Source organism: Rana temporaria, chromosome 5 (genome assembly GCF_905171775.1).
Source record: "Rana temporaria chromosome 5, aRanTem1.1, whole genome shotgun sequence".
In the NCBI taxonomy this organism is placed as follows: Eukaryota; Metazoa; Chordata; class Amphibia; order Anura; family Ranidae; genus Rana; species Rana temporaria.
The window spans coordinates 390,632,724-390,650,558 of record NC_053493.1 but is presented as its reverse complement, the minus strand read 5'-3'; the positions used below and the strand labels follow the sequence as shown (position 1 = coordinate 390,650,558).

The window sequence follows — 17,835 nt, the reverse complement described above, 5'->3', positions numbered from 1 at the left end:
CACAGTGGTGACAATTGATGGCACAGTGGCTGTGTTTGATAGCATGGCACAGTGGTGACAATTAATGGCACAGTGGCTGCATTTGATGGCATGGCACAGTGGCTGCGTTTGATGGCATGGCACAGTGGTGACAATTGATGGCACAGTGGCTACGTTTAATGGCATGGCACAGTGGTGACAATTAATGGCACAGTGGCTGCGTTTGATGGCATTACACAGTGGTGACAATTAATGGCACAGTGGCTGCGTTTGATGGCATGGCACAGTGGTGACAATTGATGGCACAGTGGCTGCGTTTAATGGCATGGCACAGTGGTGACAATTAATGGCACAGTGGCTGCGTTTGATGGCATTACACAGTGGTGACAATTGATGGCACAGTGGCTGCATTTGATGGGCACAGTGAGGCTGCAATTTTTTTTTCCGTTTGCGCCCCCCCAAAAATTTTGAGCACCAGCCGCCACTGGTCACAACGATAGCGCCATACAGTAAAAGCATCGCTGATAAGAACTACTTGAATTTGTTGCTTGCGACAGTACTAACAATGAAAACGTTGCAAGGTTTTCATGAATTTGTTGCAGAGCTTCCGACTGCATCCACACCCGCAGAATAAATGCCCTTTTGAATCGCCCCCAGGATTATTTTTTCCACCTACGACCAGGCTTGTACGGTACTGGCGTGTGTTTTTGTCTATGTGGCTGTAGTAGAGGTTTCACATTCTGATTGCGCAAATAATTTTTCGTGTTCTGTAGACACGAGGTAGCGTGCAAATGCATGCGCAGCTCCTTCTGAGGCTTCTCACACAGGTATATCGATGATTTGCTTTTATGATTTGTGATGAAATGATCTTTTCTCCAGCTTTTAGTAGAGAAAGATACACAAGTGAGCAGCACGCTATTCACACAGGTAGTGCAGGAGGGGGGCCACACACTACTCCAGCCATCCCTGGGAAGGTAGTTTGGAAAGGAGGGGCGCTTATGGAGATTTGAATGTCAGCGATTAGCTGCGGGGCTTTTCTCTATCCACCTTCTCTTTCATAATTGGCTGCCTGGCCCCTTTCTTCTCTCTTTTCCACTTGCTATCAGATCAAGTGCTGAGGAGGAGGAAGGAGCAGCTGGGAGTCTGGCTGGGAAGGACCCACATCAGCCTGGAGGAGGCAAATGAGAACAGCAGGGAAGAACTTTCCTTAAACTTTGCAGAGGACCTAACTCTTCACAACCCAACTCACTAATGATTGTACAGGTAAGTCTTCCCTTTACCTTACAGCCAGGATCCTTGGTCTGTGGGTGATGCACACATTCCCACTCTTCCATCCTGGAAATCCCTGGGAATGTAGTTTCTTTTTTTTTGTTTAAAACTAACTTTTTATTTTTTTAACTGTTTTTTTTTTTTTACTTGCATTCTATTTTGTTTTTATGATGGGATTATAAAACTAAAATGATAAGTTCTACAAAGTGCCGTTGTTTTCTATATAAGGGTCGTTGGTCCTCTGGGACCGCATTGTGGGTCAGGAGATAAGCAGTTAAGGGTCCCTGTTTAATATTTGTTTAATATTTTTATTTTTTTACTAGGTAGGTTTAATAGTGCCCATACACACACTGGGCTAGATTCATGTAGATGCGCCCAGTATTACGGCGGCGCAGCGTATCGTATTTACGCTGCGCCGCCGTAAGTTTGAGAGGCAAGTGCTGTATTCACAAAGCACTTGCCTCCTAACTTGCGGCGTAGCGTAAATGGGGCCGGCGTAAGCGCGCGTCATTCAAATGATGATGAGGGGGGCGTGTTTTATTTAAATTAAGGTTGACCCCACGTATTTTACGTTTTTTACGAACGGCACATTCGCCGTTCGTGAAAGAATCTCGGTGCGCATGCTCGAAATTCCGACGCAAGTCGTCATTGCTTTCGACGTGAACGTAAATTACGTCCAGCCCTATTCGCGAACGACTTCCGCAAACGACGTAAAAAATTCAAATTTCGAAGCGGTAACGACGTCCATACTTAACATTGGCTGCGCCACCTAATAGCAGGAGCAACCTTACGTCGAAAAAAAAATAACGTAAACGACATTAAAAAAAATTGCGCCAGGCGTACGTACATTTGTGAATCGGCGTATCTAGGTCATTTGCATATTCAATGCCGAAAACAATGGAAGCGCCCCTAGCGGCCAGCGTAGAATGGCCGCTAGGGGCGCCGTATTCAAGTTACGTCGGCGGAGGAAGCCTATTTTTTGAGCGTATCTGCCTTTGAGAATCGGTGTAACGATACAACGGCGTAGATTTGAAATTACGGCGGCGTATCTGGAGATACACGCCGCCGTAACAGCTACCTGAATATAGCCCTGTGATGTTATTATCCAATCAATGTGTGATTCAATCAAAATCAAATTGGCAAACAATAAAAACAGGCATAATTTCCCTTTCCGATTGATTTAGGCTCAGTTTCGATCAGATTCTATCAAACTGAGTCAAATTATTGAATGTTTTGAATTGATCAGCAGCAACCAAGATGCTTTGGTCATGAATTTGTCTGAATGTGAATCGATCAGATTATGAGCTTGCATAATGGAAACAGTGATGTGATCAATAATTATCATTTCGATTTTATTATCCAAATCAAGGTGCGATTCGATCAAAATGATCAAGGCGGCAAACACATGAATAGGCATGACTTTTCTTCTGATCGATTTGAGTTCAGATCAGATTCAATCAAACTGAGTTGATCACCCAGGACCAGAAAAATATCAATCATTTTGCATTGATCGTCAGCACCACTATGCTTTGGTCATGAATTTGTTTGGGTATCAAGCGATCAGATTATGAGATTGCATGGTGGAAACAGAAGCGTGATCAATAACTTGCGTTGGTATCTTTTAATTCTCTGCGTGTGTCATATTGACAATTGGCTGTACATTCTGTTTCGATTATTCCTATCAGGAGTGAACGATCGGGAAATACATTTTTTATATATTAAAGTATTTGTTTACACACATTTGCAAATATAAGCGTAAACGGCACTGTCATATATATATATATATATATATATATATATATATATATATATATATATACATATATATATATATATCTATATATATATATATATATATATATATATATATATATATATATATATATATATATATATATAGATATATATATATATAGATCTATCTATGTATAGATAGATAGATAGATAGATGGATAGATAGATCTATATATATATCTATCTATATATATATATATATATATATATATATATATATATATACACAGTAAAACCTTGGTTTGAGAGTAACTTATATATATATATACACAGTAAAACCTTGGTTTGAGAGTAACTTGGTTTGAGAGCGTTTTGCAAGACAAGCAAAATGTTTAAATAAATTTGCCTTGATATACAAGCGATGTCTTGATATAAGAGTAGCGTCATGTCACTACTGAGTATAAAAAAGAAGAGAGGAGCCTCTAAGTGTAGCAATATGGTTACATTTAATGAAGGTACAACATTTAGCAACTTATTGCTACACTAAAGCCCCGTACACACGATCGGTTTGTCCGCTGAAAACCGACCGATGGACTGTTTTCATCGGACAAACCGATCGTGTGTGGGCCCCATCGTTTTTTTTTTCCATCAGTGAAAAAAGATAGAACATGTGTTCAGTTTTTCCTATGGATAAAAAAACGATAGAAAAATCCGATCGTCTGTGTGGAACTCCATCGGTCAAAAATCGACGCATGCTCAGAATCAAGTCGACGCATGCTCGGAAGCATTGAACATAATTTTTTTTGGCTCGTCGTGGTGTTTTACGTCACCGCGTTTTGGCACGATCGGATTTTTGGCTGATGGTGTGTAGGCAAGACTGATGAAAGTCAGCTTCATCGGATATCCGATGAAAAAATCCATCGGATCAGATTCCATCAGATATCCGATCGTGTGTACAGGGCTTTCTTCTCTTTTATACCCTGTAAAAAAATGCTTTGATATACAAGTGCTTTGGATTACAAGCATGTTTCTGGAACGAATTATGCTTGCAAACCAAGGTTTTACTGTGTGTATATATATATATATATATATATATATATATATATATATATATTGTATGTACATATAAGTGTGTATGACCACCTTAGGAGTTTCAGGGTCTTTTCACACAATCAGTCTGATCAGATGTGCCTGTCAGTTTTTCATGCGGATCTTGGAAGCTCAATTTCTTTTCTGATCGATCTCTCACAAATATAACAAAAATAAAATAATCAACCAACCCATTAGATCTATATTCCACATTTTGATCAATAGTTATTGAATGGCATCTCTGTTTCCACACGTAATCTCATAATCAGATTGAATCGGTGTGACTTGAATCTGATTGAAAACTAGTTCAATTCGATAGTTATGACTATTCAATTATTTATTAAAAAAATATCTACCGTATTTATCGGGGTATTGCGCGCTCCGGCGTATAGCGCGCACCCCTAAAGTGGACCCGCATTCCTGTGGAAAAAAGATTTTTGTACTTACAGTTTTGGTGTCTTGCGCCGCGTCCATCGGCGGCCTCGTTGGGTCCGGCGTCCGTCTGCGGCTTCGAGTGTCCTCTTCGTCGGGTCCGGCATCCTTCTGCGGCGTTCTCCACGCTCGATCGCCGCTTTCCCGCGCCGAGTTTGAATACTGCGCCGGCATATACCGAGCGCAGTACTCGTGTATAGTCGGGCAGACTCGGCTACTCTCGCGCTCACGTCCTGTACGTCCAGGACGTGAGTGCGAGAGGAGCCGAGCCTGCCCGACTATACACGAGTGTACTGCGCTCGGTATATACCGGCGCAGTATTCAAACTCGGCGCGGGAAAGCGGGTATCGGCGTCTATCGCGCACCCACGATTTTGCCCTGATTTTCAGGGCAAAAAAGTGCGCAGTATACGCCGATAAATACGGTATATATCTATATAGATGCGTGTATACCCACCATTTGTCTGTGGGTAGGCATTTGATTACCACGAGTCTGTCCAGGTCCAAAAAATTTAAAAGGTTTCCAACCTTTTCCATTTCATTTTTTCATACCAAACAGGATGGATTAAAGTATAAAAGGATTTAAAGGGGGATGGACATCCCTTTACACCCGCCTGTCCATAGACCTGGCATGGGTCCATTCAGTCACAAGCTGGAGGACAAAAAACAACGGACATAGTTACATAGTAGGTGAGGTTGAAAAAAGACACAAGTCCATCAAGTCCAACCTAGGTGTGTGATTATATGTCAGTATTACATTGTATATCCCTGTATGTTGTGGTCATTCAGGTGCTTATCTAATAGTTTCTTGAAACCATCCTTCCCCCCCACTGAGACCACCGCCTGTGGAAGGAAATTCCACATCCTTGCCGCTCTTACAGTAAAGAACCCTCTACGTAGTTAAAGGTTAAACCTCTTTTCTTCTCATTTTAATGAGTGGCCACAAGTCTTGTTAAACTCCCTTCCGCAAAAAAAGTTGTATCCCTATTGTGGGGGCAGCAGTACGGTATTTGTATATTGAAATCATATCCCCTCTCAAGCGTCTCTTCTTTTGGATTGCGCAAAAGTGACATAGGTTCTGTTGGGCTCCAATTCAGCAGGGGATTTGTTCACGGATTCCCCACTAATTGGAATAGAGAATGGCCGTCTAGGACCATTAAAAAGTACAGAATGTGAATGTAGATGACTCAAAGTATCTATTGGGTGGAAGCAATACAAGTGTTACAGTACTATACAGTACTAAGCGCAGTACTATAATGTTATGTGATACATTGGAAGCTATCTTATTAGCCATAATATCACCAAGGTTAAGGAGATTGGGGAGGTAAGGACAGAGCAGGAACCGGGAAAGGTTTGGATGTTATGGAATGAAGGGTATGAGGGGGAGAGAAGGGGAATGGTTGAGCCCCTTGGAGCTTTTAGGCTGCATTCACACCTTAGCGCGGCGTTTTGTACCGCGATTTGCCGCGACAAAACGCTGCGTTTTTTACCGCGGTTTTCGCTGGAGGGGTGATTTACACATTGTCGGCTATCCTGAACCTGCCTGAAAAAAAGGGTCAGGGACTTGTTTTGAGCTTCAGGCGTTCGGCGTGGAGATGTGAACCATCTCCATAGAGAACAATGTTAAATCACCCCTCCAGCGTATTTCAGGCTGCAATAGCGTCGGGCTTCAGGCGTTAAAACGCCTAGGTGTGAATGGAGCCTTAGGGAAACCAGGGTCCCACCAGTTCAAGGTGGGTTAGACGTTGATGGGTCTGTTTGTTGGTGATCATAATCAACATGTAGAAAGTGGGTAATACATGGAACCCAGGTCTCTTTGAATGTGGACATGGTGTCCTGGACAACTATACAGATTTGTAAGATTTTTTTTTTATTCCTTTAGGTGTTTCAAGTTTATTAAATCATGTCATGGAAAGCATTGTGATTTGCAGTCTTCTTAGACAACCTTGGACATGGCATGCGTTCATAAGCTAGCTTAGCAACAAAGTATACCTGGCATTGGTCTTATACGATGTTAGCAGTGCAGGCTATGTGTTATGCTGCCCGGAATTTCCAGGCAGAGTTTCCAGGCAAGGCTTTTTAAGATTTGTCCCTGGAAAGTTCCATGGTTGCCAAAGTTCAACAAGTCCACTTTGTGTAAGCACTTTAAGATAAGGTGACCAGATTTTTTTAAATGAAAATCGGGACATATTTTTTTTATTGGCAAATGGCAAACTATTTTATATGCATATTTTCCTTAAATTATATATGCAGTCAATGGTGTAGCGTGGGTTGTCCGCGCCCGGGACAAGGCAAGAAATTTGCACCCCCTGATTTTTAGCACTCCCCTGAGTCCCTTTCACTAGTACAGTAGTACTGACCAACTTGATTCCTACTCTGACCTACTTGACCACTACACTGACCTACCTGATTCCTATACTGACCACTACACTGCCCTACCTGATTCCTATACTGACCACTACACTGACCTACCTGATTCCTACACTGGCCACTACACTAACCTATCTGATTACTACACTATCCACTACACTGACCTGATCCCTACACTGACCACTACACTGACCTACCTGATTCCTACACTGACCACTACACTGACCTACCTGATTCCTATACTGACCACTACACTGCCCTACCTGATTCCTATACTGACCACTACACTGACCTACCTGATTCCTACACTGACCTACTTGATTCCTACACTGACCTATCTTATTACTACGCTATCCACTACACTAACCTATCTTATTACTACACTATTCACTACACTAACCTACCTGATTCCTACACTGACCTGATTCCTACACTGACCACTACACTGACCTACCTAATTCTTACACTAACCTATCTTATTACTACACTATTCACTACACTGACCTACCTGATTCCTACACTGACCTGATCACTACACTGACCTACCTGATTCCTATTCAGACCACTACACTGACCTACCTGATTCCTAAACTGACCTGATTCCTATACTGACCACTACACTGACCTACCTGAGTTCTATACTGACCACTACAGTGGCCTACCTGATTCCTGCACTAGTCACCCCCCCCCACATGAACAGTGTAGATAATTTGATTTTGCTCACCTCTCCATGGCCTCCATGATAATCAGACCAGCTTTAATTGGTTTGGATGCATTCAAAGTTTTCTATTTAAATCCTTTCAGATCCTCATACAACCCAGCTATGACTAAGCATTTATCCATGATGTGAAACATGTTAGCTTTTTTGTCCCCTATGTCCACTTTTTACCATTGATTGCAGTGTGTCATGATTTTTTGGATGTTATACAGCTTTGGATTTTATCCTTTGTTTATTTTGTTTCAATAAATCGCCTATCAGAGTGCGGCAGTCCAGGAACATTTATTTTCTCCATGATAATCTATCGGAGCAGGGCTCTCCCCAGGACCAGCGATTGTTTCCAACACCCAGTTGCTCCTCAGTATCCCCTGCCAAGAGCTTCTCCGATAGCCACCATACGCTCTGCACCACCCCTCCCCTCCGCTGTTCTCTCACACACAGGCCGCCCGCACTAGAGGGATCATTGGGGACAGGCTGGACTACAGGAGTCCCTGGGCGGAAGGGCAACACAGCACACTTGGGGGGCACAGTAATGAATTTGCGCCCCCTCAAATGTTGTACCCAGGGCGAGAGTACCAGGTGCCCCCCTCCATGCCACTTCAATCCGATAGACTGGCTCCAGGAACAGTGTCCTCAATCCGGAGACTATCCCTGGAAACCAGGGATGTCTGGTCACCCTACTCTAAGAATGTATCATGTATTATTTTCTCAAGTATGTTAACTTGGCATCAGAGTGTTCTCGAAAATGAGCCCAGGGGGGAAATGCTAGCCCACCTCTTCCTCTGCAGGTGCTATCCTGCCTTGGGCTATCAGAGGGGTGCTACATCCAAAAGAGTCAGTCCACCCAAAAGTGATGTTTTTATTGGGCAGTGTCTTTTGGGAACCATCTGCTTGATCCTTTTATCTTATCAGGGCACTTGCTCCATAAGTTACGTCGGCGTAGCGAAAATGGGCCGGCGTAAGCCCGCCTAATTCAAAGTAGGCTGGTAGTGGGCGTGCTACATTTAAATTAACCGTGACCCCAGGTAAATGAAGGGACGTTGGTACGGCGCATGCTCAGAATCATGTCGCAAATACTCCCTAAGATACGTCGGCTCAATACTTTCAACGTGAACGTAACCTACGCCCAGCCCCATTCACATACGGCTTACGCAAACGACGTAAAATACGATGGCTGTTCCGTCGTCCATACCTTGCATGGGCTGCGCCACCTATAGAGGTGTTTTATCTTTACGCCGGCGTACGCCTTATGTAAACAGCGTAGCTTACTGCGACGGGAGTACGTACGTTCGTGAATCGGCGTATCTTGCTCATTTACATATTCGACGCGTAAATCAACGTAAGCGCCCAGCGTAAATATGCACCCAAGATACGACGGCGTAGGAGACTTACGTTGGTCGTATCTTGGCAAAATTCAGGCGTATCTAGTTTTGAAAATTGCACGTATAGATACGACGGCGCATCTGGACACTTACGCTGCGTATCTATAGATACGCCAGCGTAATGCTTTATGAATCTGGCCCTGAGTGTCAGTATGCTGGCATGCAGTGTTGGTGCCCCATAGTTTTGGAATGCCAAGTTATGTTGTTCAGGGTTCCAAAGTGTCATTGGGGGTTACTTACGAAAGGCAAGTCCACTTTGCACTTCAAGTGCAAACTACAAGAGCAAAGTCCACTTGAAATTGCATTGAAAGTGCATTTGGAAGTGCAGTTGCTGTAAATCTGAGGGGTAGATCTGAAATGAGGGGAAGCTCTGCTGATTTTATCATCCAATCATGTGAAAGCTAAAATGCTGTTTTATATTTTCCTTCCATGTCCCCCTCGGATCTACAGCAACTGCACTTCCAAGTGCACTTTCAGTGCAATTTCAAGTGCACTTAGCACTTGTAGTTTGCACTTGTAGTGCAAAGTGGATTTTCCCTTTGTAAATAACCTCATTGTGTCCTTCGTGGTGGATTACAAATGTTAAAGTGTGTATCCAAGAGTCTATTAGAAGCAATGATATAGTCCAGTGATGGTGTGCCTTGGCACCCCAGATGTTGTGGAACTTCATTTCCCATGATGCTCAACTACACTGCAGACTGCAGTGAGCATCATGGGAAATGTGGTTCCGAAACATCTGGGGTGCCAAGGCACGCCATCGCTGGTATAGTCTGTAGACATGGAGGCCTGGTTCACACTGGTGCGTTTTGACATGCGATTTGGCATGTCAAAACGGCGGTATTTGCCGCAAATTGCCGGCAATGGCACCATCCTAATTGGTGTGACGCCAGATGCGGCGCTGCACCGATTTCTAAAAGTAGTTTCTGCACTACTTTTTGCAATTTCGTCCCGCGATTTACATTGACATCTGTGCAGAAACCTGCACAGATGTCTCTATAATCGCGGCCAAAATCGGGACTGCCAGCGGGAGTGAAATTGTGCGAGTTCAGCTGAACTTGCACGGCTTCACTCCTGCAGCCCAGTGTGAACCTGGGCTAAAGGTCAGTCCACTCGAAAGTGATATTTTAGGAGAGTGGAGAATGGTAGTAAGTTAGCCCTTGGCTCTTTATATGTCTTGCATGCTCCAACAGTAAGTTCTCCCTGCCATAGTACCTGACTGTCCCTGTCCACCTGGGAGATGTGGGTGTTCTCACTAGGGATGAGCTTCGTATTCGAGTCGAACTCATGTTCGACTCGAACATCGTATGTTCGATCGTTTGTCGAATTACGAACGTTTTGGGCCGTTCGCGCCAAATTAGAGTTGCGTTTCATGGCCCACAATTCACTGCGGCATTGCAGTGCATTGCTGGCTGATGATTGGCCAAGCATGCACTATGACCCGCATGCTTGGCCAATCACAGCTTGCAAAAAACGGAGAGCCATAATTGGCCAAAGACAGGGTGGCTTTGGCCAATTATGGCTCGGGGGGTTTTGTACACGCCCCACACTATAAAAGGCCGCCTGCAGGTCAGCCTTGTGTAGTGTGTTGCGGTGGTTAAAAGAGAGAAGACAGAGAGAGAGAGAGTGTCATTTTTAGTAGGTAGATAGAGCAGGCAGGCAGGCTATGTCAGTTAAAGTTACAGTGTGTAGAGGATATATATGCATCCCAGGTGTTGTATATATATTTATACACTGTATAGTTTAGCTAGATCAGCTCTTCCTAATTTACTGGCAGGCAGGTGATTGTGCTAGCTGTAGTATTCTCATGTGGTGTATTGCCTGTGTCCTCTGCAGTGTGCACCATAAAGCTACGTGGTGTGTACTGCCTTTGTCCTCTGTAGTTTGCACCTAAAGCTACTTGGTGTATACTGCCTGTGTCCTCTGCAGTTTGCACCTAAAGCTACGTGGTGTGTACTGCCTGTGTCCTCTGCAGTTTTCACCTAAAGCTACGTAGTGTGTGTACTGCCCGTGTCCTCTGCAGTGTGCACCTAAAGCTACGTGGTGTGTGTACTGCCCGTGTCCTCTGCAGTGTGCACCTAAAGCTACGTGGTGTGTACTGCCCCTGTCCTCTGCAGTTTGCACCTAAAGCTACGTAGTGTGTGTACTGCCTGTGGCCTCTGCAGTGTGCACCTAAAGCTACGTAGTGTGTACTACTCGTGTCCTCTGCAGTGTGCACCTAAAGCTACGTGGTGTGTGTACTGTCTGTGTCTGTGCTATTTTTCTCAATGATTTTCATCCATATTGCAGGGACCAGACATTACATTAAAGCCGCAAGCAGTTTTAAATTACTTTTTTCTTATAGTAATCTCATTTTGTGCAGGGACAGTTCTAAACACGTGCCACCTCACAGGCATACTATAGACACCCAGCAGGTAGGATATTTAAAGGAATTTTTAATTTTTTTATTTTTTTATGTAAGCATCATTAAAATCGCTGCTCCAGAAAAAACAACTGTTTTTAAAACTTTTTTTTCCATTGATACATGTTCCCTGGGACAAGACCCGGGTTCTCAAAGACGTTTTACAACAATAACTTGCATATTAGGCTTTAAAATGAGCACTTTTGAATTCGAACGTTTGAGTCCCATAGACGTCAATGGGGTTCTAAACGTTTGCGCGAACGGTCGGTCCGTTCGAAGGTTCTGGTGCGAACCGAACGGGGGGCGTTTGGCTCATCCCTAGTTCTCCCCCACCTTTGTGTGTCTCGGCTCTTCCTATTACATTTTCCACTGCAGGGATGGTGGAAGCACCTCCTAATGGGCACAGCAGGTGTGCAGACCAAAGAACTTGGCACTCAGATCTCACTGTGGGCTCAATTTTTAATAGCTCAGTTCTTCTAAAATGCTAGAGATAAATCACTAAGAAAATATGTTGATCTCTAATCAGAAGGAATAAATGGGTCCTATTGTATGAGATGCACAAATACCACGTAGTAGCATATAGTAGTGATCAATGGCACACACCTGAAGCATTGTGCAGTCATGTAAGATGAACTGCTACTTATGTAGCTTAATTAATAGGAGCCATGTGTTCCATCTGGTGATCAATCACTTTGTTTTGTGATTGTAGGAATTTTAGTAGCCTGATTGAGTATCTGAAAAATTGCCCAAGGAGCTTTAGCCATATTGTTTCCAAGACATATGAGAAACGGTTAAGTTGTTTAACTCTCGAGCATCCACCAAAAAGGAAATATCAGTTTTGGGAGGACTGGCCTTAAAAAGACTCCAAACAGATAACAAAAAAATAAAAAACTCATCAGTTAATGCAGAAATTAAAGGGGTTGTAAAGGTACAATTTGTTTTCCTAAATAGCTTCCTTTACCTTAGTGCAGTCCTCCTTCACTTACCTCATCCGTCCATTTTGCTTTTAAATGTCCTTATTTCTTCTGAGAAATCCTCACTTCCTGTTCTTCTGTCTGTAACTCCACACAGTAATGCAAGGCTTTCTCCCTGGTGTGGAGCGTCGTGCTCGCACCCTCCCTTGGACTACATTAGAGTCAGGACGCTCTCTACGTTGCAGATAGCGAAAGGAGCTGTGTGTTGGATGTATATAAAATGCACCTTTTTAGCTATCAAAACGTTTCCCAGAGCTAAACCTTTCATCCAATTTCTAAATGGCTGCATTTGTAAATTCCAACAGCCAATATAAAGGAATAATAGTGGTAAAAAAATTTAACCAATCTTGTTTTTTGTACAATTCTCCTTTAAGGGGGAGTGACAAGGGGTGTGTCCTATGCCTGCATACTTTTGCTGATAGGTGTCCCTTATTCCCATCTCAAAACATTGGGAGCAGTGGCGGCTGGTGCTCAAAATTTTTGGGGGGGGCGCAAACGAAAAAAAAAATTGCAGCCTCACTGTGCCCATCAAATGCAGCCACTGTGCCATGCCATCAAACGCAGCCACTGTGCCATTAATTGTCACCACTGTGCCATGCCATCAAACGCCGCCACTGTGCCATCTATTGTCACCACTGTGCCCTTTAATTGTCTCCGCTGTCCCCTGTAATTGTCGCCGCTGTGCCCTTTAATTGTCCCCACTGTGCCCATTGTCCCCACTGTGCCTATTGTTGCAACTGTGCCCATTGATGTCACCGCTGTGCCCTGTAAAGTGCCCCTTTCCCCCCCGCCCGGCACTTACCTTTACTGGAGTCAGCCATCCACGTCCCTCGATGTCTTCTACCACCCTCGATGACTGACAGGCGTCTCAGCCAATCAGGTTACCGGTAGCCAGAACCGGCCAACCTGATTGGCTGAGACACCTGTCAGTCTTATACAAGGAGCGCATCCCTAGTGCGTTCCTTGTATAAGCTTCCGGGACTCGAGGGCAGTACTCGGAAAAGCCTATCAGAGCTGTTGGCTCTGATAGGCACTTCCGTACAGCCAACCAGCTGCCGTTATTCAGATGGCCGGACATGAGCGCCGACTATCTGAATAGAACAGCGGCAGCGACGATAATAACATAGATTCGTGCAATGCATCCAGCGCCCTCTATGGACGAACCGCCACTGATTGGGAGATATGTAACTACCCTACACTAACTAGCAACATGGTAGTACTTTCAATAGTCTTTTGTGTGAGACCAGGAGACGGTACTACCGTATTTTCCGGCGTATAAGACGACTTTCTAACCCCTTAAAATCTTCTTAAAAGTCGGGGTCGTCTTATACGCCGGTAACCTAACATCTTACCTTACCAGAATCGCGGCCGTACGATTTTTCAAAAGCCGCGCCTCCGATGTCTTCTGTTCCGTGATAGGCGGAAACAATCAGCTTCCCAGGAGGCACTGTGTTCAGTGTCCGCCTATCATGAAGGGCCTCTCGTCCTGTGTTTAGTGTCTGCCTATCACGGAGGCCCTCTCGTCCTCGGACGAGAGGGCCTCCGTGATAGGCGAACACTGAACACAGTGCCTCCTGGGAAGCTGAATGTTCCGCCTATCACGGAACAGAAGACGTCGGAGGCGCGGCTTTTGAAAAATCATACGGCCGCGATTCTGGTAAGGTAAGATGTTAGGTTACACGCCCGCGATTCGCATGGGATAAGGTAAGGGCACGGTCTGGTCATGTAATGGGGCAGGTCTGGTCATGTAATGGGGCACGGTCTGGTCATGTAATGGGGCACGGTCTGGTCATGTAATGGGGCAGGTCTGGCATGTAATGGGGCACAGTCTGGTCATGTAATGGAGCAGGTCTGGCATGTAATGGGGCACAGTCTGGTCATGTAATGGGGCAGGTCTGGCATGTAATGGGGCACAGTCTAGTCATGTAATGGGGCAGGTCTGGCATGTAATGGGGCACAGTCTGGTCATGTAATGGGGCAGGTCTGGCATGTAATGGGGCACAGTCTGGTCATGTAATGGGGCAGGTCTGGCATGTAATGGGGAACAGTCTGGTCATGTAATGGGGCAGGTCTGGTCATATAATGAGGCAGGTCTGGTCATGTAATGGGGCACGGTCTGGTCATGTAATGGGGCACGGTCTGGTCATGTAATGGGGCACAGTCTGGTCATGTAATGGGGCACAGTCTGGTCATGTAATGGGGCACAGTCTGGCATGTAATGGGGCACAGTCTGGCATGTAATGGGGCACAGTCTGGCATGTAGTGGCATAGTCTGGCATGTAATGGTGGCACCGTGAGGCGAGGCATGACTAGTAGGAAGGGGGTAGTCTTATACGGTGAGTATATCGCAAAACCAACATTTTGGCTGGAAAATTAGGGGGTCGTCTTATACGCTGAGTCGTCTTATACGCCGGAAAATACGGTAGTTTTTATTGGGGAGTGTTACAACTGCAGGAGAGAAAAGTCGAGGGACCAAACTGACTGTGCTGTCTGGCAGGGTTGCGTCAATCTCAGGACAGGACAGGACAGACAGAAAATCCTTTGGCAGCTCCCTCAATATATCTGTGTATTTAGCTGTTTGCCTGGAGCTCAGCTCTGAGATCTTCCAAGATGTCAATTACAGTCCAGCTAGGCTGTGAGATGCTTCTAAATGAGCACAGTGTACTGTTCATGACATTCACAGGAGAATCTGCCTCTCTTGCAGATTGTATTGGCAGTAGTTTGTCTTCAGGATCTCAGTTTTGTATTAGAACCATCGTTCCTCTGAGAGACATATGGTAGAGAACAATAATTGCAGAAGCTCATGAGTATGGATGTGATTATAAGATGACCCCGCCGTACACACGATCGGAATTTCTGATAGAAAAAGTCTGATGGACTTTTTCCATCAGATTTTCCGATTGTGTGTAGCCCCAGTTACTAGCTATGACTAAGCACTGAAGCTACAGTGCGAAACGTTAAAGCGGGGGTTCACCCTAAAACTAATTTCTAGTATTACAATGTCCCGACACATTACAATACAATTATGCCTATTTTTTTTTTTATGCTGTACATACCTCGGTACAGCTAGTTCACCCACGGCTTCCGGGTTGCGAGTCCCGCGGGAGTGGGCGTTCCTAACTTGCTGGTGATTGACGTGATGACCAAAAACGAGCTCCCCCCGTCGCGTAAGCTGCGTCACGATTGCCGAAAGAAGCCGAACGGCGAGTCGGCGCTATACTGCGCCTGCGCACCGCCGTTTGACTTCTTTCGGCAATCGTGACGCAGCTTACGCGACGGGGGGAGCTCGTTTTTGGTCATCACGTCATTCACCAGCAAGTTAGGAACGCCCACTCCCGCGGGATTGGCAACCCGGAAGCCGCGGGTGAATTAGCTGTACCGAGGTATGTACAGCATAAAAAAAAAAAATAGGCATAATTGTATTGTAATGTGTCGGGACATTGTAATACTAGAAAGTAGTTTTAGGGTGAACCCCCGCTTTAAGCTTTTGTTCCAATTTTTTTGCTGTGGCATGTTTATTTTGTGATCGTTTTTATTTAAAAGAACATTTTTGGAGTGCGGCTGTCCAATTTTCCTTCGTATTTTAGCATCACTATTGCATTGCCGGTAGGGCTGCCACTAACGATTATTTTCATAATCGATTAGTTGGCCGATTATTGTTTTCGATTAATCGATTAATCGCCTTAAAAAAATGATTTTTTTTTAATGTTTTTGGGCCAATTTGTTGTTGGGCAAATTACAAAACACAAATACGCAGCAGCTGAAAAAAAATCATGGATGTGAACGTGTCCCATAGGAAAACATGTAAATGAACTGTAGTGTGTTTCTGCAAAAAACACCAAAAAACAGAGGTGTGACCCCGGCTTGAGAAGTTTAATAACATAATGGGGTTAAAAAACTAAAATAAGTACAAAAAGAGAAAATAATTGCTACTGTAAGGGGTTCATTTTTTTACTGTGGGACAGTGAAAGTAGCGATGTGCTTTTTTGTAATATAAAGGGCTAATTTTAGTTTTTTTTAACCCCATTATGTTACTGGCCGATTATTTGATTATGAAAATTGTAACCGATTAATTTAATAATCGATTAGTTATCGATTAATCGATTAGTTGTTTCGGCCCTAGCCGGCACCCATGGTTTGGTTCCAGTGAGGAGGTTCTTTAACCACTTAAGCCCCGGACCTTTAGGCAGCTAAATGCCCAGGCCAGTTTTTGCGATTCGGCACTGCTTTGCTTTAACTGACAATTGCGCGGTCGTGCGACGTGGCGTCCATTTTTCCCCACAAATAGAGCTTTCTTTTGTGGTATTTGATCACCTCTGCGGTTTTTATTTTTTGCGCTATAAACAAAAATAGAGCGACAATTTTAAAAAAAATTCAATATTTTTTACTTTTTGCTGTAATAAATATCCCCCAAAAACATATATAAACATTGTTTTCCTCAGTTTAGGCCGATACGTATTCTTCTACCTATTTTTGGTAAAAAAATTGCAATAAGCGTTTATCGATTGGTTTGCGCAAAATTTATAGCGTTTACAAAATAGGGGATAGTTTTTTTGCATTTTTATTATTATTATTTTTTTTACTACTAATGGCGGCGATCAGCGATTTTTTTCATGACTGCGACATTATGGCGGACACTTCGGACAATTTTGACACATTTTTGGGACCATTGTCATTTTCACAGCAAAAAATGCATTTAAATTGCATTGTTTATTGTGAAAATGACAGTTGCAGTTTGGGAGTTAACCACGGGGGGTGCTGTAGGAGTTAGGGTTCACCTAGTGTGTGTTTACAACTGTAGGGGGGTGTGGCTGTAGGTCTGACGTCATCGATCGTGTCTCCTTATAAAAGGGATCACTCGAACGATGCAGCCGCCACAGTGAAGCACGGGGAAGCCGTGTTTACATACAGCTCTCCCCGTTCTTCAGCTCCGGGGAGCGATCGCGAGGGGGCTAGAAACGAATAGCCGCGCCCTCGTCCCGGATCGCTCCCCGCGGGTTTCCGACCGCCGCATGTAGCGGGGGGGGTCCTGATCGTACCCCCGACCCGCGGAAAGGCGGGCACGTACATGTACGCCCATATGCCTGTACGTGCCATTCTGTGGACGTACATATACATGCGGCGGTCGTTAAGCGGTTAAAGACTACTGAGTGTTTTTTTTCTCTCTCTACAATGTCTTAAGGTAATAGAGGTATGAGCAAAATGTTATACCTTGTCAAGGGTACTGGTTGTATCTCTTATCTCTTGCAACCAAACTGATAAGAGGCATGGAGGAGCTCAGCTATGAGGAAAGATTAGAGGAACTGAATGTATTCCCTCTTGAGAAGAGGAGATTAAGGGGAGATATGATCAACATGTACAAATATATAAGGGGTCCATATAGTGAACTTGGTGTTGAGTTATTCACTTTACGGTCAACACTGAGGACAAGGGGGCACTCTTTACGTCTAGAGGAAAAGAGATTTCATCTCCACGGAAAGGTTTCTTCAGA

At 44.4% G+C, this 17,835-nt stretch overlaps 1 protein-coding gene across 1 annotated transcript in view; it reads left to right on the top strand.

The window, feature by feature from the left end:
- Positions 1-1,051: 1,051 nt before the first annotated feature.
- Positions 1,052-17,835, top strand: part of COL14A1 (collagen type XIV alpha 1 chain) — a 292,376-nt gene continuing 275,592 nt past the window's right edge. The window contains 1 exon segment of the mRNA XM_040354914.1: positions 1,052-1,242. The gene's annotated coding sequence lies outside the window, so the exon portion shown is untranslated.